The sequence below is a fragment of the Cervus canadensis genome, chromosome 29 (genome assembly GCF_019320065.1).
Source record: "Cervus canadensis isolate Bull #8, Minnesota chromosome 29, ASM1932006v1, whole genome shotgun sequence".
NCBI classification, from domain to species: Eukaryota; Metazoa; Chordata; class Mammalia; order Artiodactyla; family Cervidae; genus Cervus; species Cervus canadensis.
Genome location: NC_057414.1, coordinates 10626535 through 10649843, shown reverse-complemented (window position 1 = coordinate 10649843; position 23309 = coordinate 10626535). Strand labels below are relative to the sequence as shown.

At 47.6% G+C, this 23309-nt stretch overlaps 1 protein-coding gene across 10 annotated transcripts in view; it reads right to left on the bottom strand.

Moving 5' to 3' along the window:
* The window catches only part of TENM4 (teneurin transmembrane protein 4), an 816614-nt gene that overhangs the window by 385051 nt on the left and 408254 nt on the right, over nucleotides 1–23309 (bottom strand). The window lies entirely within an intron of this gene.

Below are 23309 nucleotides of genomic sequence, written 5' to 3'. Positions count from 1 at the left end.
CTCACCCTCCACTCTAGATGCCATCTCTTATTTCGAGGTGTTTTTGTCACCATAATTAAGACCACTGCCGTCAATAAAGATGTACTGAGCCCCGACAGACAAAAACAGATATACTTGTCATCCTGTTTTTCCTTAGATGACAGTGGCTCAGGACTCAGAGAAGCCCAACAGGGACACAATCCACTGTACCACGCAGCGAGGGCCCTGGGCATCGTCACCACCACCACACCCACGGGGAGCTCTGCACCTGGGACTTTCCGTCATCCTTCTGGAATGCACAGATCCAGACCTCAGAAGAGGAAGGGGTCATAGGAGCATCTGTTCCCACCGCCTCCTTTTGCAAATGAAGTACTGTGAGGGACATGACAGCTGACGTGTCCAGGGTCCAGGGAATGTGAACGGCAGAGCCACGCCTGGAACCCAGGTCCCCACTGCCAGTCGAGTGCTCTTCTGATGAGAAGGAGCCTCTGGTGACTTAAGTTTCCCAAGAGGGTCTCCTGCAATACTGCAGAGTACATGACATGTGTGAGTAGACTTTTTGAAAGCCTTTCAAATGTGCAGGTTATCAGGGGCTGCTCAGTGGAGGCTCACTGTTGTTCAGGGACCAAGAGCCTAAGAGAAGGTTCTGGTGGAAGTCTGTGTTTTTGATGAATAATTTACCTTGGAGAGAAAGGTAACTGCTTGAAGATGTCCTGAAGCATTCGTGAGGGACCCCAAAGTGGCTCAGCAGTAGAGAACCTGCCTGCCGTGCAGGAGACACAGGAGATGCGGGTTCAATCCCTGGGCTGGGAAGATCCCTCGGAGGAGGGCATGGCAACCCAGTCCAGTATTCCTGCCTGGAGAATCCCATGGACTGAAGAGCTCGGTGGGCTGTGGTCCATAGGGTCGTAAAGAGTCAGACATGACTGAAGTAACTAAGCATGCAGGCGCGCCAAAGACTAAGGGGACTTTATAAATAATTAGACTGTTTCCCCCTATTTTCCCCAGGAAAGGTGGTGCTAGGAAATAAAAAGGTTAGCACCAGAAAACAGGCACTAATATACCTTCCCCACAATGCAGGCCCTCCAGACTTATTCTGATGACCAAAAGCTGTTATTCATTTGTCCAGGAAGAACATGCCAGCAATTAGCTCATTTGGAGTAAAAATTACAGAGTGCAGGCTCAGTGGGAGAACCGGGATAGAGCTTAACAAGTTGTGGAGCAGTAAGTGCCTTTGCCCTCCCCCTTCCATCCATCCACTCATCTCTGAAGACTCTGTTCCACGTCACCCACCCTCTAAAATGTTTCTAACCGTCCCCCCCAGGAAGAATTACACCTGCACTATGTGATGACCTATTGACCCTTGACACATATCTATCCCAGCCCCCTGATACGTTAGTGAACTTATATATCTCCTCTATTGCACCATGAGACGTGTCCCAAGTGGCTGGCACAAAGGTAGACACAACAGTAGGTGTGCAATGAGTATTTGATTTACTGATGTAAAATAGGGAGAAGTGGTGCCCCAGTGGAGAAGGTACACACCAGAGGAGGAATGAAGGGTATGAGTTGGGGATGGAGGGTTAAATAATGATGTTCAGATTCTACCAAAGGAAGGAAGGATGCTACAGCTTCCTGATGCCCTATAATGTAGCACAAGACCCCTCCGAACGCAGGTTTAGTCCTCCTGACAAGCCTGTAAGTAAAGCATGATTGTTTCCCTGGTTCTCTGATAAGGACAAGACTACTCAGAGTGCCACGATGATATGGCACCAAAGCACACGCTTTCCTGGTCTATCAGGCTGCCTCTCGCGACACAAACAATGTGTTTCCTATGCTTCAGTAAAACCCCGCCGATGCCTATGTGAACTGGCAGGAATTTGTCACATCAGAGTTTCGGCCCATGATATTATTTATCTAACAGACATTTTATAAAAATGGCTGTTTTTGTTATCAGAGCAGTAGAAGCTTATCCCTAACTCTAAATAAATAAACCAACCGATTTGACTTGTGGACTTTTGATTTATGAAGTTATTTGAAAAGTCCTGTAAAGATACAAACAAACTACATGCTGCTAAGCAGTTAATGAGTAGATTTTAGTTTTTTAAATCCCCTGAAATCGAGTCTACTCCAGGAAACCTAGGGTGTTGCCATAATCATTAACAACAGGAGGCAACTTAGCATTAAGAGAAAAAAATACAGGAGGGAGAGAGAGAGAAGAGTAGGGTAGAGTCACACTCCAGCAGTTACTAGTGGATATTCAGTTTTCTTATCTGTAAAATGGGCATTATAACACCCAGATCAATCAGGTCTGTTCTAAGCACAATGATTTGAAAGCAGTTCTGTAAACTGCAAAGGCATTAGCAATTATAGCTGCTCCGGATATTTTGGCATTTGATGCATTCATGAGCACTTGATCTCAAAGCAGCTTTAATTATGTGCACTGAATAAGTTAAAAATAGAAACCACCATCCTGAAGAGAGTCCAATGGTAGAGCTGGCTCATGAATGTCAGTTTTTTTAGTTCGTCTTTCCTCTCCCACTGCTGCGAGGGTTGAGAAGACCTTATAATTTGCAACGCAGTTATGTGACCCCCACATGCTATGCCAGTGCCTCCTTGTTAACATCCAGCCCTGAGAGGCACAGACTGGAGTCCCCACTCTCCTTGTGGATATAATTAAAGGCATTTTTAGCTCTCTAGAAATTTCTTCAAAGCATAAAATGTTCTCTGGAAAACATAAACCACCATGCAGCAAATATTGTGGAAGTTTCATTTAAAAAATTTTAAAAGTTAGGTCTTAATAGGGTTTTAAAAGAACCTCAAAAAGCTGTTTTTTTGGAACACTATTCCTGTTAAGGGGCATTCCATAAAAAATCATGTAAGGTCAGAAAAGGCCTGGAAAAGGCCCTCTGACAAGGTTAGTGCAGCGCTGCGGGACTTGTTGGGGCAGGTGCCCTGCTGGCGCACAGCCCACCGCCAGGAGTGAGACCCCGCCGGCAGGGGTTTCCCCGGACGTTAGGAAACCTCTATTCCTCAGGTCACCTGGGGGACAAGCTTCTCACAGAACAAACTTTCAGACGGAACTTCTGCTCTGAAACAGGGTTTCACACTGTGCTCAGCAGAATCCCAAAGGCTCCCAGAGGAGATCTCAGGCGTTCCCGAGGGCTGGAGCTGAGGCTGCTGCTGTTGCCTGAGTGTGTGTGGCCCTTCATACCACCTTTCCTGCCAGTAAATGTGTTGAATCCCTAATGCCCAACCTGAAGATATTAGAAGATGGGGCCTTTGGGTTGATTAGGTCATGAGGGTGGAGCTCTCATGAATGGGATTAGTGCCATCTTATTAAAGGATGAGAGATCTCAGAGGGTCCTCCCTCCTTCTACCACAGGAGGATGTAGGAAGGCATTGGTAATTAATCAAGAAGAGGGCTCTCCTAAGAACCTGACCATGCGGCACCTTGATCTTGGACTTCTAGCCTCCAAAACTGTGAGCAAAACATCCCTGTTGTTTATAAGCTACCCAGATGATTGTTTTTTGTTACAGCACCTCAAATGGACCAAGACAGCCCCCATGTTCTTGAAGAGCAGCTCCCCTAAAATGTGGAGAACCACTGCTCTAGAATAGATGAGAACATGGGGTCTTTTGTTCAGCTTATACCTACGTGTTAACCTTCAGACTACAACGATGCCTTATCTGTTCTGAACCAAGGGGTCCAGAGCACAGAGTGACAGCTGTCACCTGAAGACCAGTTCAGTCCTTCCTTGACCTCAGGGCAGGTACTGGACCTCCCCCAAACTCTTCCTCTCAGCTCTGCAAGGGCAATGATGCTCCCTTGCAGGCTACACGCTGGCACAGAGCTGGCACACAGCAGAGGCTCTAGACATGACATCCAGAACATCAAAAACATTCTTTTGTTGCCTTTATCTTTTACACTGAAAATCTCTGGGCTCACCATTAGTTGTAGTCATCTGAATCTCACAGATGTCCATCATTTCCCTGTACATCCCTGATAGCTTTATGTCTCTTTATCCTGCTTCAGTAATTCTTCCTGAAAACATTTTTGGGCAAATTTTCTTATTATATAGGGATACACAGTCAATGCAGAAGAGTTAAAAAATTCAGACCAGAAAAAAATAAGAGAACAAGAAAAACAACAACAAAAAAATCACCCTGTAATTCCACCACTGGCAAGTAGGCTGTTAATGTGTTACTTTTCAATTTTGGCTCATCTGAGAAATGCCTGTGCTTCCTGGGGTTATTCTTTGCTGTGCTGTCAAACTTACATTTACCAAAATCATACATCCTTCTTTTTTGTGTAAGTTAATTTGCATACTTTTTATCTCCAAAGTAACACTAAAGTGTATTCACGTATTTGAATTCAAGGAAGCAAGCAGAAAACAAATGCAGGTCTTCCTTCACTCCTTCCCATCCTGTCCTACCTGCCTCCTGAGGAAATCACTGTTGTTGTATTTATATAGACGTTTTCCTATTTATTTCCACACTTGATGTTTAGAGACATAAAAGATGGTCTTACGCTGTTTTATTTCTCAACCCTCTTGAATCATCTTTTCAAAGTGTCTGGCCTTCAAACGCAACCTGGTATTTTCTCGTAAGTTTCTGAAATCAACTTTCTTAAAATTCTAGGGCAGTGCGTCTCAGCTTCAACTTGTGGATGAACCACCTGGGGATCTCGTTAAAAACCGGATTCTGATCTAGCAGGTCTGGAGCAGGGCCGAGAGTCTGTCTTTCTATCTAGCTCACGCTGCAGGTCCAGTTTGAGGAGCAAGGCTTCAGGGTACGTAACTACTCAAATCCTGCATGCTTCTCCTTGATTTGTACAAACTCTGAGATGGCCATTTCTCTCAAGCATCCTATAGCCCTGGCACCACTGGGTTTCCTTGCCTGGCCAGAATCAAACCTAATGCACGAATCTTCCTCAAGAGATGGTGTAACTGGTGATGTGGAGTTCCTGGGGATCTCAGTCTCACAATAAAACGGCAACTCAGGGTATAGGTCTTTTCTGCAGGGAAGTAAGAGCCAAAGGATCAGGAGAAAGCATAACTGGAGGGCCGAACTCCCAAAAGGCGGGACATGGATGCTTGACCAAAACACACCCAAGGGGAGCAGAAGTGAGGAGGAAGTTCTGACCTCAAAGGAGGAGAGAACCCCAAAGAGGCACAGTGAGATTTAGATACCCCAGTTTAGCTAAAGCAGCCATGCATTTTCCAGCAACTGAGTTGAAGTGGTGGATGGAGGCTGAGGAATGGAAATGCTGAGACAGTGAAAGCATCCTGTTTCTGCTCTCTCGTCACCTTGTTACTCCGGCCCCAGGAGTGGCCCCGGTAGGAGGCTCTCCTGCCATCAGCAGCTGCACATCTGTGTGCTAAGTTGCATCAGTCGTGTCCGACTCTCTGTGACACTAGAAACTGTAGCCCGCCAGGCTCACTGTCCGTGGGATTCTCCAGGCAAGAATACTGGAGAGGGTTGCCACTTCCTCCTCCTGGGGATCTTCTTGACTCTGGGAACAAAGCTGCATCTCTTATGTCTCCTGTATTGGCGGGTGGTTTCTTTACCACAAGCGCCACCTGGGATGCTGCACACATAAGGGAGCCCTGAACAACACAGCCCTGGTGACTCAGATGGTGAAGAATCTGCCTGCAATGCAGGAGACCCGGGTTTGATCCCTGGGATAGGAAGTTCCCCTGGAGAAGAGCATGGCAACCCACCACAGTATTCTTGCCTGGAGAATCCCATGGACAGAGGAGCCTGATGGGGCTACAGTCCGTGGGACTGCAAAGAGTCGGACACGACTGAGTGGCTAACACACATGCACAAAACATGGCCAGTTCCACCCAGTGTGGTTCCTAAATGACCGCCCCTTGGTAAGTCCTAGTGACCCCAACACTGGTTTCAGAGGTGGGGCAGGGCCTTAGGAATTAATTAGATGGCCAGGCTTCTTACCAGTCTTAGAAGTCTGATGAGAATTTCCCTCTGACCACTATATTCTTAGAAAAGAAGAGCTGGGATTTCTGCTTGGTTAGTAACAGTACCACAAGAACCTGGAAGACACATCACTTTCAGTTTCTACAGGTAAGCACACCATTTTTCATTCTGCCTCGTTTTTTAAGGCCATAGGCTCCTAGAGTAGAGTTTAGCTTAAACCCTCAAGGAAAATCCCTTCCTTAATTGACCACCATGTCTCACATTTTCTTTGCTGTTGCGAGAGACTTTTCTCCATGACCTGTATATAAATATCATTCCTCCCAAGTAACTGAAACCTGCCCAAGAAAGCCAGTGGACACTCATGCACATGGTTTTCATTCAAATCCATCAGAATAGCCAAAGCAAAGAATGCAAGGGGCAAGGGAACTAAATATGCATTTGTAATACACCTTTCACAAATCTGACCTGTGTGAGAATCATCAGAAAAGCTTAGTTCTTTCCTAATCCCATCAGAACAATGCTGCTAGAAAATGACTTGTACGGTGGAACAAAGCGAGAGGACTTGTGCCTGAGAAGCAATGTTTGAGTCAGCCTTAATGCCAACAGGCCTTTACCTTATGAGGCATCTCCAAGGTTATTAATGTTTATGCCCTGAACATGGTCACAGGGAGGTTCTGCCTATGTCTCGCTCAGAGCATCTGTCGAGAACGTCACAGTCTGGTTGCCAGCAGGGCTGTTTTTCACTTTCTCCATCTTTTATATGAAGCTGCTTCTTATTTTATGCCAGGGCTTATTTAATGCCAGGCACTGTGCTACTCACTGTATATGTCAATTCATTTATTCTTCATAACATAGCTTTATGAAAGAGGTAGGCGTTGTAGCCATTTCACAGATGCAAAAGGCTGAAAGATGTTGGTAACATTCCCACAGGCCTAGAGATAAGTAAATTTCAGAGTCAGAACATGAATTCAAGTCTAAATAAGTAAGTGTTAGTCGCTCAGTCATGCCCAACTCTTTGCGACCCCATGGACTGCAGCCCACCAGGCTTCTCTGTGCATGAGATTTTCCAGGCAAGGATTACTGGAGTGGGTTGCCATTTCCTTCTCCAGGGGATCTTCCCAACCCAGGGATTGCAACTGGGTCTCCTGCACTACAGGCAGATTCATTACCAACTGAGCTACAAGGGAAGCCCAGAACATGAATTCAAGTCTAATCAACTCTAAATCCTGTGATTTTTACCTTCTATTAATACATGAAAGAAGTCTCCATTTCATCACTATCAGTGTCTACTCCATTCATTCACATGATTATTATTGAGCCCATGGTAGCTACTGCACTAGGCATTGAGGACCTTGGTATAAGTCTTGATCCTTGCCCTCAGAAAACTGGAAATAGACTCCTGATTCAAAAGCTGTCCTGTCCAAGATGGTAGCCACTAACTACATATGTTTATTTACATTTAGATTTAAAATTAAATCAATTAAATAAAGAAGTCCTTTCCTCCATTGCACCAGCTGCATTTCAAGTGCTAGATAAGTGGCTAATGGTTACTGTATGGAACAGTGCAGATACAGGACATTTTCATAAGTTCCCTTGGACAGTGCAGTTCTAGAGGAAGTGGGTGACTCCTGACTCCAGCCTAAAAAGTGGTATCTGCTTTATCAGTCCTGTCCCGTTTGTCCTAAGAAACAAGGGTCAGACACTGTGAGGAGCTGCAGTGTTTTCCTGATTCCCTGTGTCTGTCTGTTCTGGTTGCTTTGCTGAGTCACAGCTACTTGCCTTACAGCCCCAGCAGGGTTTTGGGAGCTGTGATGACAGCTGACTGAATGCCACAGAACAGAGGACAAACCCCAGCCTGACATTTCCCCAGCACCATCAGCCTGGCTCACATTCCAGCATCTTTCACTGCTCAGGAAGCTGTGAGAAGCAAAAGAAGCCAGAATGATTTTTAAGCTCTGGAAGCAAGAAGAGAAAACATCTTTTGACTTGTAAACTGAACAGATTTGGATGTGGACATTATGGAGAAGGAGTGCATAAGTCCCTGGCAGAGTTCCTTCACAGAAAAGACCTCCATTTACCAGCGGGTGGGCAGGAGCAAGACTGCCTCAGATGGAAAGACAGGCACCCAAATCTTTAGAGAAGTCATTTCTGTAAAAAGTCCACAGGCAGCAGAACAAACAGGACCTCTCTGCATCTTTACATCCTTGGTTCTCCCTCTTTACCCGCCTTTTCTGAGGACTGCATGCAGGCCCAGCATGAGAGGGCAGAAACACCAAGAAGAAAAGTCTTTCTTCTTCTGGGGGGAAAAGTCGAGACAGGGGCCTTCTGGGGCAAAGAGATCACCTTGTGCTTGGCTGCCCTCGGCCTCTTCCCAAGCAGGCAGCTTACTTCCCGGCCTAGGTTGCCAAGGTGCCTATCACGTGACTGCCCTGTCTGACTCCACCCACTTACGTTTGACCTATGGCTTGATACGTAGAGATGGGCTCAGCCAATCAGATTCCTTCTCTCAGAAACTGAAACCAGAGGCAGGAAATACCTCTCCAAGAAACAGGAAGAAGCCAAAACACAGCCTAGTGCCCTAGCAGGCAAGGGGGTCAGGTAAAGCCTTATTCCCTCCAGCTCCTATTCAGAACCGCCACTGAGCTCTCCAGTCCAGTACAAACCAGGCTGCTTTGACACCTGCTCTTGATTTCCATGCCCACTACTTTATCAGTCCACCTATAACCCTCCTATAGACTCTAGTTCTTGAGCTAGCTTGCGTGTACCCGTTTCATGAGCCATCCTGTGGGTGTTTCACCTCTGAAAAAAGTGCCACTCGTTCTGGGACCGGAGATGGTTTAGGTGACTAACGTGGAAGTACAAGGGGAATAATGTTCCAAGCGACTACTGTGTGTCCATCCGTGTGTATGCTGTGCTTAGTCATGTCTGACTCTTTGCAACCCCATGGACTGTAGCCTGCCAGGCTCCTCTGTCCATGGGATTCTCCAGGCAAGAATACTGGAGTGGGTTGCCATGCCCTCCTACAGGGGATCTTCCCAACCCAGGGATCGAACCCTGGTCTCTGCATGGCAGGTGAATTCTTTACTGTCTGGGCCACCAGGGAAGCCCAAGCCGTGTCTGAAGTGCTCCCATGTAGGTCGTACTCACAGCAGCCCTGGCACCTGGCCACAGTCACCGTCCCATTTCACAGGTGAGGAGCCAGGTTCCTCAAGATCAGTTCTCACTGTTCCCAACTATCCTTAGGTTGCCTGCTTGTTAGAAGCTCTTCTGACTCTAGCTGCTCAGAGAAAGGAAAGATTACAGTGAGGAGGCATTAAGGCTGACTGAAGAAGCTGGAAGTTGGGAAGTGTCTTTGTCTTTCTGAACTTCAGGCTCTTTTCCTGTGAAATGGGAACAGTAATATTGACCAAAAAGAGCTGTGTGGAATTGGTGAAATGAAGAATGTAAAACTCTGAGCAGTATGTTGAACATGTACGAAAGGTGCTCGATCTCAACCAACAGTGGTCCCCTCCCCTCCTTCATCTGCTGCCTTTGTGCAGCCTTGAGGACCTGCCTGCCTCTCGCCTCCTGCCTCCTTCCTGCACCAACCCAGCAACCTTCGTCATGTGCTGGATCCGGTCCCAGACTCCTTGGCTGGGACCTAGTATTCACTGCACTTATTATTCCAGGCATCCTATGATTTACTTTTCTAGTGAGTTAATTGCAAAATCCATATGGAGCAGAGAGAAAAACATCAAACCCAAGCTTGCCATGAAAAGCAGGGGAACAGAGAAAGCTTTCCATCTCGGCTGGTGCAGCCTGGGAAGGTGGGGATGGAGGGCTGGGGTGGGGGAGATGTTGCTGCACTTACTGTGCGGGAGGCCGGAGCTGCCAAGCTCAGTGGAAGGCACATGGTGTTCAGGGCCCAGATTTCTCCTTTTCTTTCTTTCTTTTTTTCCCTGCTCATCCCTTTAGACAAAAATCTAAGTTGTAGACTCCCACTATGGGCATAAAATGTAGGTTATCAAATCTCAGTGTGCATAAGAAGCACCGGGGAAGTTTATTTAAAATGCAGATTCCCCACTTTGCTCTATACCTGAAACTAACACCACATTGTAAACTAACTGTACTTCAGTTACAAAAACAGGTTAATAAAAAAGTCATGTTTGTAAAAGTAAAATACAGATTCCCAAGCCTCTCTCTCCAGAGTTTCATCCAGTAAGTGTGGTATGGGGACCCAGAATCTACACCCTGTGTGTACCTACTATAGGTAATCTGCAGACCAAAGTTGAGAAATAGCGATGCAAAGGAAAGGTCAGTTGTCCTGGAGTTAGAAGAACTTAAGATAGGTTCTTAGTTCTCCCTCTTAACAGCTATGTGTCCTTGGGCCAATCACTGTATCTCTCTGGCCTCAGTTTTCTTATCTCTTAAGTAGGAATGAGAGTACCTACATCATAAAAACATTGAGGGAATAACATACTGAAAGCCCTTAATGCAACCCTTGGCACACCTGAAGGCACTCAAAAAAATCAAAGATTTGCTTTTCTTTCCTGGAAAAAGTTTTCTTTAAAACTGGCCTGAGGCATCTTTGCTCCTGAATGTTCATACATTTCTGTATCTGTTTACAATCTAAAACTTTCAAAGAGGGACCTCTGAGAGAAGCCACCTCTTGTTTTGAAAGCACTTTGAAGATGAAAAGGTGTCAAATCCTCCAGAGACTTGGTTGGTAGAAGTTAAAACAAATGTTTGTTTTAATTTGGTGAGTTATAATTTATTAAAGGCTTTTGGAAAATGGAAGTACTATTTATATTCCCACCAGGGACCCAACAGTTTTGCATGGTTGGTGGTTAATTCATTCATTTGTTCAAGAAACACTGATTAAGCACCTGGGTGCCAGGCCAGATGAACAAGAGTTAGCCCTCTGGGGACTTGGTGTCTCAACAATGATAGCAGCTTGATAAAGACCACACCGGGGGCTACAAAAGCCCAGAGCCTGCCACACCAGGCTCCTCTGTCCATGGAATTCTCCAGGAAAGAATACTGGAGTGGGTAGCCATTCCCTTCTCCAGGGGATCTTCCCAGCTCAAGGATCAAACCTGAGTCTCCCTTGCAAGCACATTCTTTACCAATTGAGTGGCCAGGGAAGCCCCACAGTTGGTGGTTAATTCATTCGCTTGTTCCAGAAACACTGATTAAGCACCTGGGTACCAGGCCAGATGAATAAGCATTAGCTAGCCCTCTGGGGACTCGTTGTCTGCACAACGGTAGCAACTTGACACAGACCAGGATGAGAGCTGCAAAAGCCCAGAGAGCAGTGACTTCTCTCAACCTAAGGGGCTGGGTCTTGGGAAGCTGACCAGCCAGAAATGACTCCATCTTGCAAGCACCCAGATTGAAACACAATTTGAAAAACAATTCTAGTCCCCACAGAAGTGCAAGGTGAGATCCCTGGAGGAAAGAGCTCTTCTTGGCTGAGGTTACCCTCCCCCATACCTGTAATTTCTTAGATGCTCCGAGAGGTGGGTGGACTCTTCTCTATACTTCAGGCCCAAACATCCAAGTGTTTCATGGACATCTTGATTTGGAGGTTCACAGGCACCTCAGACTCAACAGTGTCTACCACTCAGCTTATTCATCTTTCTCCACAATCGTGCTCCAGCATTTCTACCCTCATCCACGGTGCTACTCCAATCAAATACAGGCCTGCATCCGTTTCCTCTCCCATAGCTCACATTTAGTCAGTCACCAAATTCCACCTAAGTACCTCTCCATTCTGTCCCCATGACCACTGCTCTGACTTTGGGGGCCATCACCCATCTCTTCCTCTCCACCTTCAGGTGGAACCTAGGGTGATCTTTCCACAAACACATAGAGGGTGGCTTGCATCCCTGCTTAAAACCCTTCGCTGGCTTTCCCTCCCCGCCAGAATAAGGTTCAAACACCAACAGGTGATGCCCAAGGCCCTGCCTGTCTAGGTTTAAGAGCTGGCATGCAAGTCACCCCGATACACTTCAGCAGACACATGATACCTGCCCATGTGAATGTGCCATGCACTTCCTGGCGAGCCTGCCAGCACCCCCGTCTCCAACGTGGAAGATTCCAATGAAAAGCTCCCGCCTCTCAGATTTCACATCACCACTCCTGTCCCCCTCTCCTGACTTCCCTGAGCCGTTAGGTCTCTTTGCTCGTCCCTTCTACTGAATGGAAACATCTCAAGAGCAGGTATTCCACTGTGTCCATACCCCAGCCCTTCTTATGCTAGGCGGTGTAAGAGCTCCTGGTGCTTACCAAGCTGGTTCTCTTCTTTTTCTGGGTACATGGGAGGAGCATACTTCCCTGCCCCCTTGTAGTCAGGAGGAGCTATATGACTAAGTCAGGCCTATGGGCTGTGAGAAGCAGGCAAAAAGGCTGTTTGCTCCAGACAATGCTGCTACAAGGCTGCAGAGCCCCTACGCCTCGGTCCTGGAGAGAGACTGTGGAGAAAGTCTTTGCCCTGACACCTCTGATGTGTTAAGTACATGATGTGAGAAATAAACTCTGCAAAGCCACTGAGATATTAGGCTTGCTTCTTATTGTGACATAATTAACCTATTTGACTGCTACAGAAATCACGCAAGTATGAAAGTGTTAGTCACTCAGTCACGTCAGACTCTTTGTGACCCCATGGACTGTAGCCTGCCAGCTCATCTGTCCATGGGATTTTCCAGGCAAGACTACTGGAGTGGGTCACCATTTCCTTCTTCAGGGGATCTTCCCGACTCAGGGATCGCACCCAGATCTCCCACGTTGCAAGCAGACTCTTTACCATCTGAGCTACCAGGGAAGCCCATATTTCTGTCTATAATCACTGAAACAGGACCTGGAAGTATCAGGTTCTCTATAAACATTTGATGAATGAATGAACTCAGGAATGGATGAGTGAACTAAGAAGCCTAGGGAAAAGAATATGAGATCTAGAGTCAAAAGAAAACAGCCTATAATAACCACCTCCATATCCCCCTTTCCCCCACACCAGTGGACTGTTCTTTATCTCCATGTGGTTCCAGAGGAGGGATTTAATCTTTTCTTCCTCTCTCTGAAATATCTCTGCACTGAGGCCAACCAAAACTACGTGCAGATCCTAGCTTATGCCCCAGTGTCTGAAGAAAGGGCAATGGTGGTTTATTTTTGCTGGTTTGCACCCGTCCGTAATCCCGCCGTTTTTGAACTTCATGCTTCCAGGGCAACATCTGGGCTTGGCCTCCGAGATGGGGATTCCTGAGCTCCCCAAGCCAAGCAAAGGCTTCTAACACTCCCTCAGCTGCACCCCAAGCAGGTTAAAGAATGGCCTCATTAGAGCAAATATCTTTTTTACATGTGGGGAAAATGTTCAGTAATTATCTCTAAGTCTTTCAACACATTGCAGCTAAGCACAAAAGCAGAGGCTGTGAGATAGGGGTTGATTCTACGTATTTTCAAAAATAAACACAACCATAAAGAACGTCATTCCAAAGTCACAGGTTCCTGAAAGCATTGCTTAGGAAGAAGGTTGGGGCACTAATACAAACATCTAGCAGGGAGCAGCTAGCTAATCAGATTAGAAAGATCAGCGTGCTGGCAGGGCTGACGATGGAGTGGGGCGGGGGGATTGAGGAGGAGAGAGGCTAGGGCCCTCAGCCCACGGAGGAGGGGGGGAAGAATTGCACTTGGCAACGTCTGGCTTGCCACCTGCATGGGCTCCCCAGCCTCTTGCTGTGTTGTCCTAAAGTTAGGTGGTGAGCACCAGGCCTGAAACCAGGAGGAAGAGGAAGCGCACGACACCGGAAATACGACGGGTTTGTGGCAGACAGACTTGGGTTCACGTCTACCTAGGAGCTCTATGACTTTGGCCAAGTCCCTGCCCTTGTGATTCCCAGTTTGCTCACTACAAAGCAGGGGCAAACACAGCAACCTCCCAGTGTTTTAAGGGTACACAGTTTGCTGTTAAAACAGGAAGCGTCAATCTGCCGCGTATCTGTTTGCTTCCCCTAATCCCAAACACTTCTGAGTTCCCAGGGCCTGATGCTACAGGTGCCCTCAATGACTGTGTGCTGAAAGTGTGGGTGAATAAGGTGCTCTAGACTGGCTTTTTATTATAGAAAAATATACAATTTTTATCATTTGAACCATCTGAAATTGTAGGGCTCAGAGGCATTTTATACATTCCCAATGTTGTGCCATCATTGAGTGCATGCATGCTAAGCTGCTTCAGTCATGTCTGACTCTTTGTGACCCTGTGGACTGTAGCCCACCAGGCTCCGCTGTCCATGGGATTCTCCAGGCAGGGATGCTGGAGTGGGTTCCCATTTCCTTGTCCAGGTGATCTTCCTGGCCCAAGGATCGAACTTACTTCTACTTAAGTAAGTAGAATCTCTTAGATCTACCTGCACTGGCAGGCGGGTTCTTTACCACTAGCGCCACATTACTACTGTTTATTCTAGAACATTTTCATCACCCCCTCCACACACACACACACACAAAACCCCAACAACTCTGTACCTACTAAGCAGTTGCTTCCTTTCCCATCTTCTAGGAGAGAGTCTACGGTGGTTTTAGCTGCACCTCCCAGCTATGGTGCTGGGAGAGAGTCTATGCCCCTGCTTTGTAGTGAGCAAACTGGGAATCACTTTAAACCATTGCTTTGGTGAGAAAGTTGCCCGGGGCTGGTCTGGCAAGGATGTACTTCCTATGTACCCAGTGCATGCTTGCTCCCCTCTGTAAGCGACACCGGTAGAGGCCTAATGACACTGCTATCAGGCACGTGTGTGGCTGTGATGATGACGCACTTAAGGTGGAACACGAATCAACACGGAAAGGTGGGAGATGAGGCCGGAAGGGGTGGGATGGGGAGGTCTTGATGCGTAGAGACTTGCACTTGAGTCCATGAGCCGGTGAACAGAGGCTCAGCCCTGTCTTCTAGTGTATCCCAGGGATGCTCCTAGAATGGGAGGACTGGGCAGTACGCACCCCTGCCCCAATTCTGATGAGCCTACAGTGGCCGGCCCTGGCCCAGCTACAGAGAAGCAGGCATGGAGGCGGGCAGCCGCGGATAGTTAATGAGTGATTTATTGGCGCTGCTGCACGGCAGCTTTCCTGGGACCTGCTCCTAATTAACAACCACTAACTGGATGATGCTGCTTTTTCCTTTTTTTTTCCCAAAGCAAATAAAAGCCCCCAAACCTTTCTTCCCCACTTCCATGGGAAGAAAGACTTCACTTCTGCTGGCTGCCTGAGTCTAAATACAACAGGTATTTGGTGGAAATTCCCACCTGTTCCGTCACTCAGGCACAGACACACACAAACACACCCTCACGGACAGCCAGACCTACACACCCTTGTTTGTGTGCTCCCTACACTGACACACATTTATTCCACCCCGTGCCGCCCACCCCCCCTGCCGCCAATATAACACAGACCTTGTCCTGTGGCCACACTCCAACACGGTCATGTGTATCCATCCCTCACACTTGAACATCACATACACACGGCCCTAAACCACACACACTGAGAGCAGGCGGCCTTGCGTGTTGTGTACTTGCAAAGAGCCGTGTGTGTGTGTACTCTCACGTACTCACACCCCTTGTCATTACAGGCAAGGCCACAGGATCCCCCCACAGGGTCCCCCACACAGTCTCATCCATCACTCATTCAGAAGAAGCCCTAAGACCTGGTGCCCTGATCTGATGATCCCTTGGGCGTGAGGTGGCACACGCCAGGGAGAAGAAGGGGACACCGCAGCAGGACTCAGGGGCCCCAAGGTCTAGCGGGGAGAGGCACAACTGCCATAGCATTCAGACTAAGATGGTTCCCTGAGAAGCTGCAGATTCACTTAAGAGCCAGGCTGCTGAGGGGTGGTGGGGCCTGAGATGGTGCCTGCAACCTAGCAGGCATCTCTTATGGACTGAAGTGTTTTCCCCTGAAAAGATATATGTATACCTATGGCTGATTCATGTTGATGTTTGACAGAAAACAGCAAAATTCCGTACAGCAATTATCCTTCAAAAAAATTAATTAAAAAGAAAAGCTATGCTGAAGTCTGCTACAGACCGAATGCTTGTGGCCCCTCTACCTCCAATTCATATGATAAAATTCTAACCCCCAAGGGTGATGGCACTAGGAGGTGAGGTCTTCAAGAGGTAATCAGGTCCTGAGTGGAGTCCCCTTATAAAAGAGACCCCCCAAAGAGTTCCCTCACCCCTTCTGCCATGTGAAGACAGTGAGAAGCAGCAGGAGTGGGTTCCCCCAGACACCAAATCTGCAGACACTTTGATCTTGGACTTCCAGCCTTTAGAATTACGAGAAATAAATGCTTGTCATTTAAGCCTCCCAGTGGATGGTGTTTTTGTTACAGCAGCCCAAAGAGACTGAGAGGGTCCTAACCCCCAGTACCAGGACCCTAACCTCAGAATGTGGACCTCCTGTGGAATAGGGTCGCATTCGATGTAGTTAGTTAAGATGAGGTCAGACTGGAGTAGGATGGGCTGCTAGCTCAACATGACCAGTGTTCTGATGTGAAGATGGCCACTGAAGACAGAGACACGTGCAGACAATGCCATGGACAGTGACGGCAGAGACTGGCGTGTGCTATGCAATCCAGGCGAGCCGGTGATTGACTGCAGCCCATTGGAAACCAGGAAGAGACAGGGAAGGATTCCCCTGCAGGTTTCAGAGGGAACATGGCTGTTAATACTTTGATTTTAAGCGTTTAGCCTTCTAGAACTGTGGGACAACACATTCTGATTGTTTTAAGGCACTCAATTTGTGGCAATTTTTGCAGCAACCCTAGCAAACTAACACAGCATCCAATGAGCATTAGTTACACTCTTCCGTTTGCTCTTTCTGGTCTGCAGTCTCTTTGGGACCCCATGGGCTGTAGCCCACCAGGCTCCTCTGTCCATGGGATTCTCCAGGCAAGGATACTGGAGTGGGTTGCCATTTTCTACTCCAGGGAAACTTCTCAACCCAGGGATTGAACCCGTGTCTCTTATGTAGGTCTCCTGCATTGGCAGGAGGGTTCTTTACCACTAGCACCACCTGGGAAGCCCGACTTGTTACGCATGCCAGGTCCCAATTACACTGAGATAAATAAACCATGGCCTTGCCTAGAGATACGCAGATCTGAGAAAAGGTTTTTAGATCAATACAAAATAGACCACTGAAAGAAGAATGATGCCTCTGGCTAAGGGATCAGTGTCAACACGTTTTCCAATTCCTGCCATGCCTGTCCCCAAGCCGTTAAACAGTGTTGAACTCTGGAGAGGACAGCAAGGTTAGCCATCACTCTGACTTAAAAGTTTTCCCCCAGTTTTTGAGCTGAAGATGCTAAGTTTCAGTAAGACATTGTCACGGTGGAAAACAAACTTAATCAATAATGGGCAGCTCTTTTTCTTATGGATCATCCAACTGTCCAGGAATGACAAGTTGGCCCAGCCCCCTTCCCCCTCTGGGGAGGCCGCGATGGGCTCCCTGTGCTGGTGCTGCGAACCCTGATCCTGGGGACCACCACACTCTGCCAGGGTCTGGGAGTCTGTGACCTGGGACATTTCAGTGGTCGCCCAAGCTCCCCATCTGTGAGCACACTTTGGATCACACTCTCTGAACTAACACCAGGCTCAGCCGCAGCTTGGCAAACCATCCTTGTCAGTGCCCACATGTCCCTACATGTCAGAGACGCCCCATGGCAGAGAGAAAGCACAGGCTTTGGGGTTGGGCAGATCTGTGTGTGAATTTTGTCCGCCACTTCCTGGATGGATGGTCCTCAGGAAGTCACTTCACTTATCAGAGCCTCTATTTCTTTATCTACCAAAAGCCAAAATACCAATCCTGCCAAGATAGCAAGAGGATGAAACAAGACTAAATATATTTAAAGAGGATCGTCTACTTCCTGACTTACAATAAACATTCAATAAATAATTTTTATTATTGAGTAACATATATTACCAAATAATAATTAATATAATAGTTGTTGTTTAGTTGTGCCTGACTCTTTTGCAACCCCATGGACTATAGCCTGCCAGGCTCCTCTGTCCATGGGATTTTCCAGGCAAGAATACTGGAGTGGGTTGCCATTTTCTCCTCCAGGGGATCTTACCGATCCAGGGTCAAACCCACATCTCCTGCATTAGCAGGTGGATTCTTTATCACTGAGCTACTTGGGGAGGCCCAATATAATAGTACTTCTTATTAAATAAGTAATTTTCATTACTATTTTCCCTGGGTGCTGAGATTTATTGTGGGACAGGCCACTGAAGGGCCTTGAGAGCTAGCTGCCATACTGGGACGGTGGGTCTTGGCATGAGGAAGACAAAAACACTTCCTAAAACAGCCAGGACTGCCTGGCCTGTGTAGCTAGGCAGTAACTTTCTAATGCTGAATATACACAATTTCACATGCCAACTTCAGACAGGCAACTGTTCGACTGGGCCCAGACAAAGGCAAGGCCACTCTGCGATCATGTCTAAACTTAGACAAAAACAGAAAAGTGGTCCAAACCACAAAATGACCAAAAAAGTCAAGCGTTCCCAATCCTGGCTAATGTAACTGCTGCCGTTTTTCCAAAGGCAACTTTAACCTCACTTCATTCTTCCTGCCTTCTATATACATATGGCTTATTAAGATAATCAGGCACAGATTCACCCTGATTTCTGACAGTATCAACAGCAAAGCTCCCCACTTCCTTGAACTGACCTGCCCCCAAATCACCTAGTACAAGGCCGCATCCTGTACCTCCTTTCAGACACCCCTTACTGAGACACCCAGTGAACCCCCCAGGGAGTCCCCCACTGTGGCAGAGTCAACAGACCCATCTTGCTTCACCTGTAGGTGAGTTCCTGGTCGTCTCTGGCTGCAAGGCACAGAGGGACTTGGGTGTTGTCCTGCCCTAGCAGAGGGATCCTGGGACTTTTTCTCCCCTCACCTACTTTCTGTATCACACAGGCACACTGGACCCACAGCCTTCAAGCTGCCTTTTGCCACTGGAACTCTTGAGAACTGCATTCTAGGACTGGTTGGCGTGAGACGCCATAGTGGCAGATGTTCTTCCTGTGGTCCTGGCCCAGCCCTCCCTGGATGGGCGCTCAGAGTCACAGGTCTTACAAATCATCTTGTTCAGCTGCCTCAGCAGGGCCAGGTTTCTTCTGCTGGCTCTCTGCCTGCTGGCCACCTTGGGTCACGGATGGCACTCACGTGACATTCTGCAGGACACTGCCCAGCTTATGTGTCTTTCTTCTCTATATCAAAACCCCCAGGAGCCAGAAAGCATGCCTGCCTCACCTCAGCGTTCGTGCTGCCTGGACACGCTGCCTGCCACCTGCTACCGAAAGGAGACACACACGTCCACAGCCCCCGTCCGGTCACTCACCTCACAACCTCCCTACCCCCACCCCAAGCCATCGACAGAGCTACAGACCAAGTAGCGTTGCCCTGCTGTGAGATTATTTAACGTGCTTGCCTTTTCCCCAAGATTCATCATTTTGTTTCCTCTTGTTTCATCACCAGCACCGGAGTGAGCTTTACATATCAAGCCATTCCTTATCCATAAAGTTTATAATCACTGTTACCACCTGAAGGACAAAGAGTAGAGAAAGGTCTACACAGCTGACCTGAGAGGTATGTGTACACACGCTGGGTGGGCACTCAGGGTTACTCATTAGGAAATCGAAGGGGAGGACCAGAGGCTCGTGCAGAGAAGAGTCAGCACAGCAGGCCAGGGGCCTTAGAAAGGTCTGCTTGCAAGGCTGGCTCTTGGCCAGCATCTGGGAACTTGGCTAGTAAACAGTTCCTTGCCTGATATAAAATCTTCTCTAAATGAGAAGGGGGGCTGACTGTGCCTAGCCTGTGCAGACAGACAAATAATGAGGTTTATGCTAAACGCCTGCTTCCCTCTGAGAGTCTGGCATTTTGGCCATGTCAGGCAGAGGGTGCCTATGTGACCCAGCCCCTGATAAAAATCTGTGACCAGGGGTCCCTCTTGAGCTTCCCTGGTAGACAGCACTTCCATCATCACAGCTCACTGCTGAAGGCATTGAGCATGTCCTGAATGACTCTGCTGGGAGAGGAAGCTCGAGTCTGGTTTCCCCTGGATTTCACCCTGCGCATTGCTCCCGCCTGCTGGTTTGCTGTTTACTCTTTTCCCGTAGTGAATCTTAGCCACGAGTCTATGTGCTGAGCCCCGTGAGTCCCTCCAGTGACTCACAGAGCCCTAAAAACCAAGTTCAAAGGTCTACTATCAGGGTTCAAAGGCAGGGTGGGGGTCCAGGTGCCCTGGACCGGAGAAAGCCACGTGATAATTCATGAAATGTCAGATGTTCATGGTGTTGTGAGCTCTGACGCATTTCCTAAGCGTGAAGGAGAACAGCCAAATGCCACCGTAGACACTTGAAGAGCTTGCTAGATCTAGTGGGGGGAAAAATGACACGACATTTTCTCCAACTAAAATGCATCTTTCAGCACTAGCTCTTGGGCTGAGGTAATAAATTATGGCAAGTGGTGGGTGCAGGTAGGAAGGGTAAATCCTTTCGGCTTAAGCAGCGTCTCTCCTTGTCCCACCATGTGGGGCCACAGGGAGGGAGACGCTCAAGGAGCCTTGCTTGGCCCAGGCTCACTTCTGACTTGGGACTTCCCCGGTGGCTCAGTCGGCAGAGAATCTGCCTGCAATGCTTAGCCATTTGGTTCCTGTTTGCAGAGCCTCCTCGGCCTTTTCACAGCCCACTTCACATGTGTGAGGGCTGCTCTTTCCCTCCTCTGCCATTCTTCCAGCAGCTGGACTGGCACACAATTGCCCTTTGTTGACAACACACTTTGAATCTGGTTTGTTCCATACAATTATTTCCTTCTAGGAAGCACATTCTGGAGAGCGATTTGTTTGCAGTAAAGAGCCTACAAAGTGAAGAGCAGCACGCTCATTTAGGAAGCCAGGCTGCTAAATGGTCGTGGAAGGAAAAGCCCTCTTTGGTGTTTGGAATATTCCTCCGAAGGGAAGTTTTGTTCAGAACAGAGAGCCTGGGCTGAGATCCTTCTCACGGAGCTGACTGGGAGATACTGGTCTGAGGAAAATCAGGCCTGCTGGAGTCTTTTCACACTTGACCTTGGCAACCGGGGAGTTATCTTTGGCAGGGAGACAGGCTGACCAGCTGCCATATGTTTGGGCATTCCTCATTTTATTGCCCTTCCCAGACATATTTATTTTTTTGTTTGGCAGGTTTGTGGCAATCCTGCACTGTCAGATGATAGTTAGCATTTTTCAGCTATAAAGTATTTTTTATTTAAAGTGTGTATATACATTTTTTTTCAACATAATGCTATTGCACACCTAATAGGATACAGTATAGCATAAACGTAACTTTTAGATGCACTGGAAAGCCAAAAAAAAAAGCGTGACTTGGCCTTATCCCAGTATTGTCTTATTATTGCAGTGGTCTGGAACCAAATCCACAGTATCTCGGAGGTGTGCCTGTGGTTGTGAACAGCAGCACGTGGGTATGGGGTCAGAGAGACCTGGGGTTGAATCTCATCTCTGCCACTTTCCAGCTATATGATCTCAGAAAACTTTCAGGCAGTGATGAGACACATCTACTTCAAAGGCTGTTGCAAATTTTAAGCAAAATGTGAAAACGCTTTGTAAATCACAAAATGCTGTAGGAATGACAATAACAACACTGCATGCTTATATATCACTCCTAATGCACCAGGCACTATTCTAGGTGCTTAACCTCTCTAGGCTTATTTTAATGTATATCCACACATTGAAGTAGTCAGTAGAAGTCGCCTTGGCACTGATGAAAAGATTCAGCTGGTTATGTGAACCCAGGTTACAACTCTTCTAGGCTCCTGTATCCTTCTAAGTCATCCTGTTTGGGGTGCTTTTCTGGGGTGCTTTTACTGCTGATCCTAGCTACCCAAGGGCTCATCAGTCATCCCAACAGCCATTTACATAAGAGGAAGCTGGGAGAGGAGGGGGCGAGATGGACAACTCCTACAAGCCAGGGATTTGAGCTCTGTCATTATATAAGCCATGTGACCTTGGGCAAGTTCATCTGATCCCAGAGCCCAGCTTCTTTCAACTGAATCACGGGACCCTGACCCCAAATGCACTTATTCTCCATAGGGGAGCCCTATAAGTACTATGCCAATAGTTTTTAGGTAAGACTATGACATCACCTGGAAAAGACCCTGATGCTGGGAAAGATTGAGGGCAGGAGGAGAAGGGAAGGACAGAGGATGAGGTGGTTGAATGGCATCATCGACTCAGTGGACATGAGTTTGAGCAAACTCTGGGAGGTGGTGAAGGAAAGGAAGCCTGGTGTCCTGCACTCCATTGGTTGCAAAGAGTTGGACATGGCTGAGCAACTAAACAACAATGACATCATGAGGGCTTCCCAGGTGGCTTAGCGGTAAAGAACCTGCCTGCAATGCAGGAGACCTGGGTTCTATCCCTGGGTCAGGAAGATCCCCTGCAGGAGGGCATGGCAACCCACTCCAGTGTTCTTGCCTAGAGAATCCCACAGACAGAAGAGCCTGGCAGGCTACAGTCCATGGGTCGCAGAGAGTCAGACATGACTGCAGTGACTCAGTATGCGGGTACACATGACATTATGAATCATGGAATCTTCAAGCTGAGGGGTCCTTTCAGGAAAGGAATGAACATTCATCAGGTCCTGGCATGTGCCAAGTATCATCTTTTAAACTTCTGATTATTATTTTTTTTTACTGAATTACAGAGTAAGAAACACATTATACATGATGACCCAGTACAGGTGCTGTGTATAAAGTATAACTAAAGTAAAAATTCACAAAATACTACTGACTTCACTATGTTTGATGTATTCTGTTCCACTCCTCTCCCATCCATTTATGATCATTATTTTAAAAGATGGTGCTGAGCTACACCACTGATTTCAGGGTCAGGTAGGGTCCACAGGTGGGAAGTGGGAGTCCTTCATCTTTCATGTGCACACTCAAGCGCTCATCACAACTTTAGGAGGTATTCCTACCCATGTACTCCAGTACTCTTTCGCCTGGAGAATCCCTTGGACAGAGGAGCCTGGTAGGCTGCAGTCCATGGGGTTGCTAAGAGTCAGACACGACTGAACGACTTCACTTTCACCTTTCACTCTCGTGCATTGGAGAAGGAAATGGCAACCCACTCCAGTGTTCTTGCCTGGAGAATCCCAGGGACGGGGGAGCCTGGTGGCCTGCCGTCTATGGGGTCGCACAGAGTTGGACACGACTGAAGCGACTTAGCAGCAGCATGCCCATGTTACAGGTGAAGCAACTGAGGCTCAGTAATATTCAATCACTTGCACAACATCATCCAGTTCCTGAGTGACTGAGCTGGGATTCTGAGACTGACTCCAAAGCCCATTTTCCTTCCCAGTTATCTTGCTGCCTGAGAT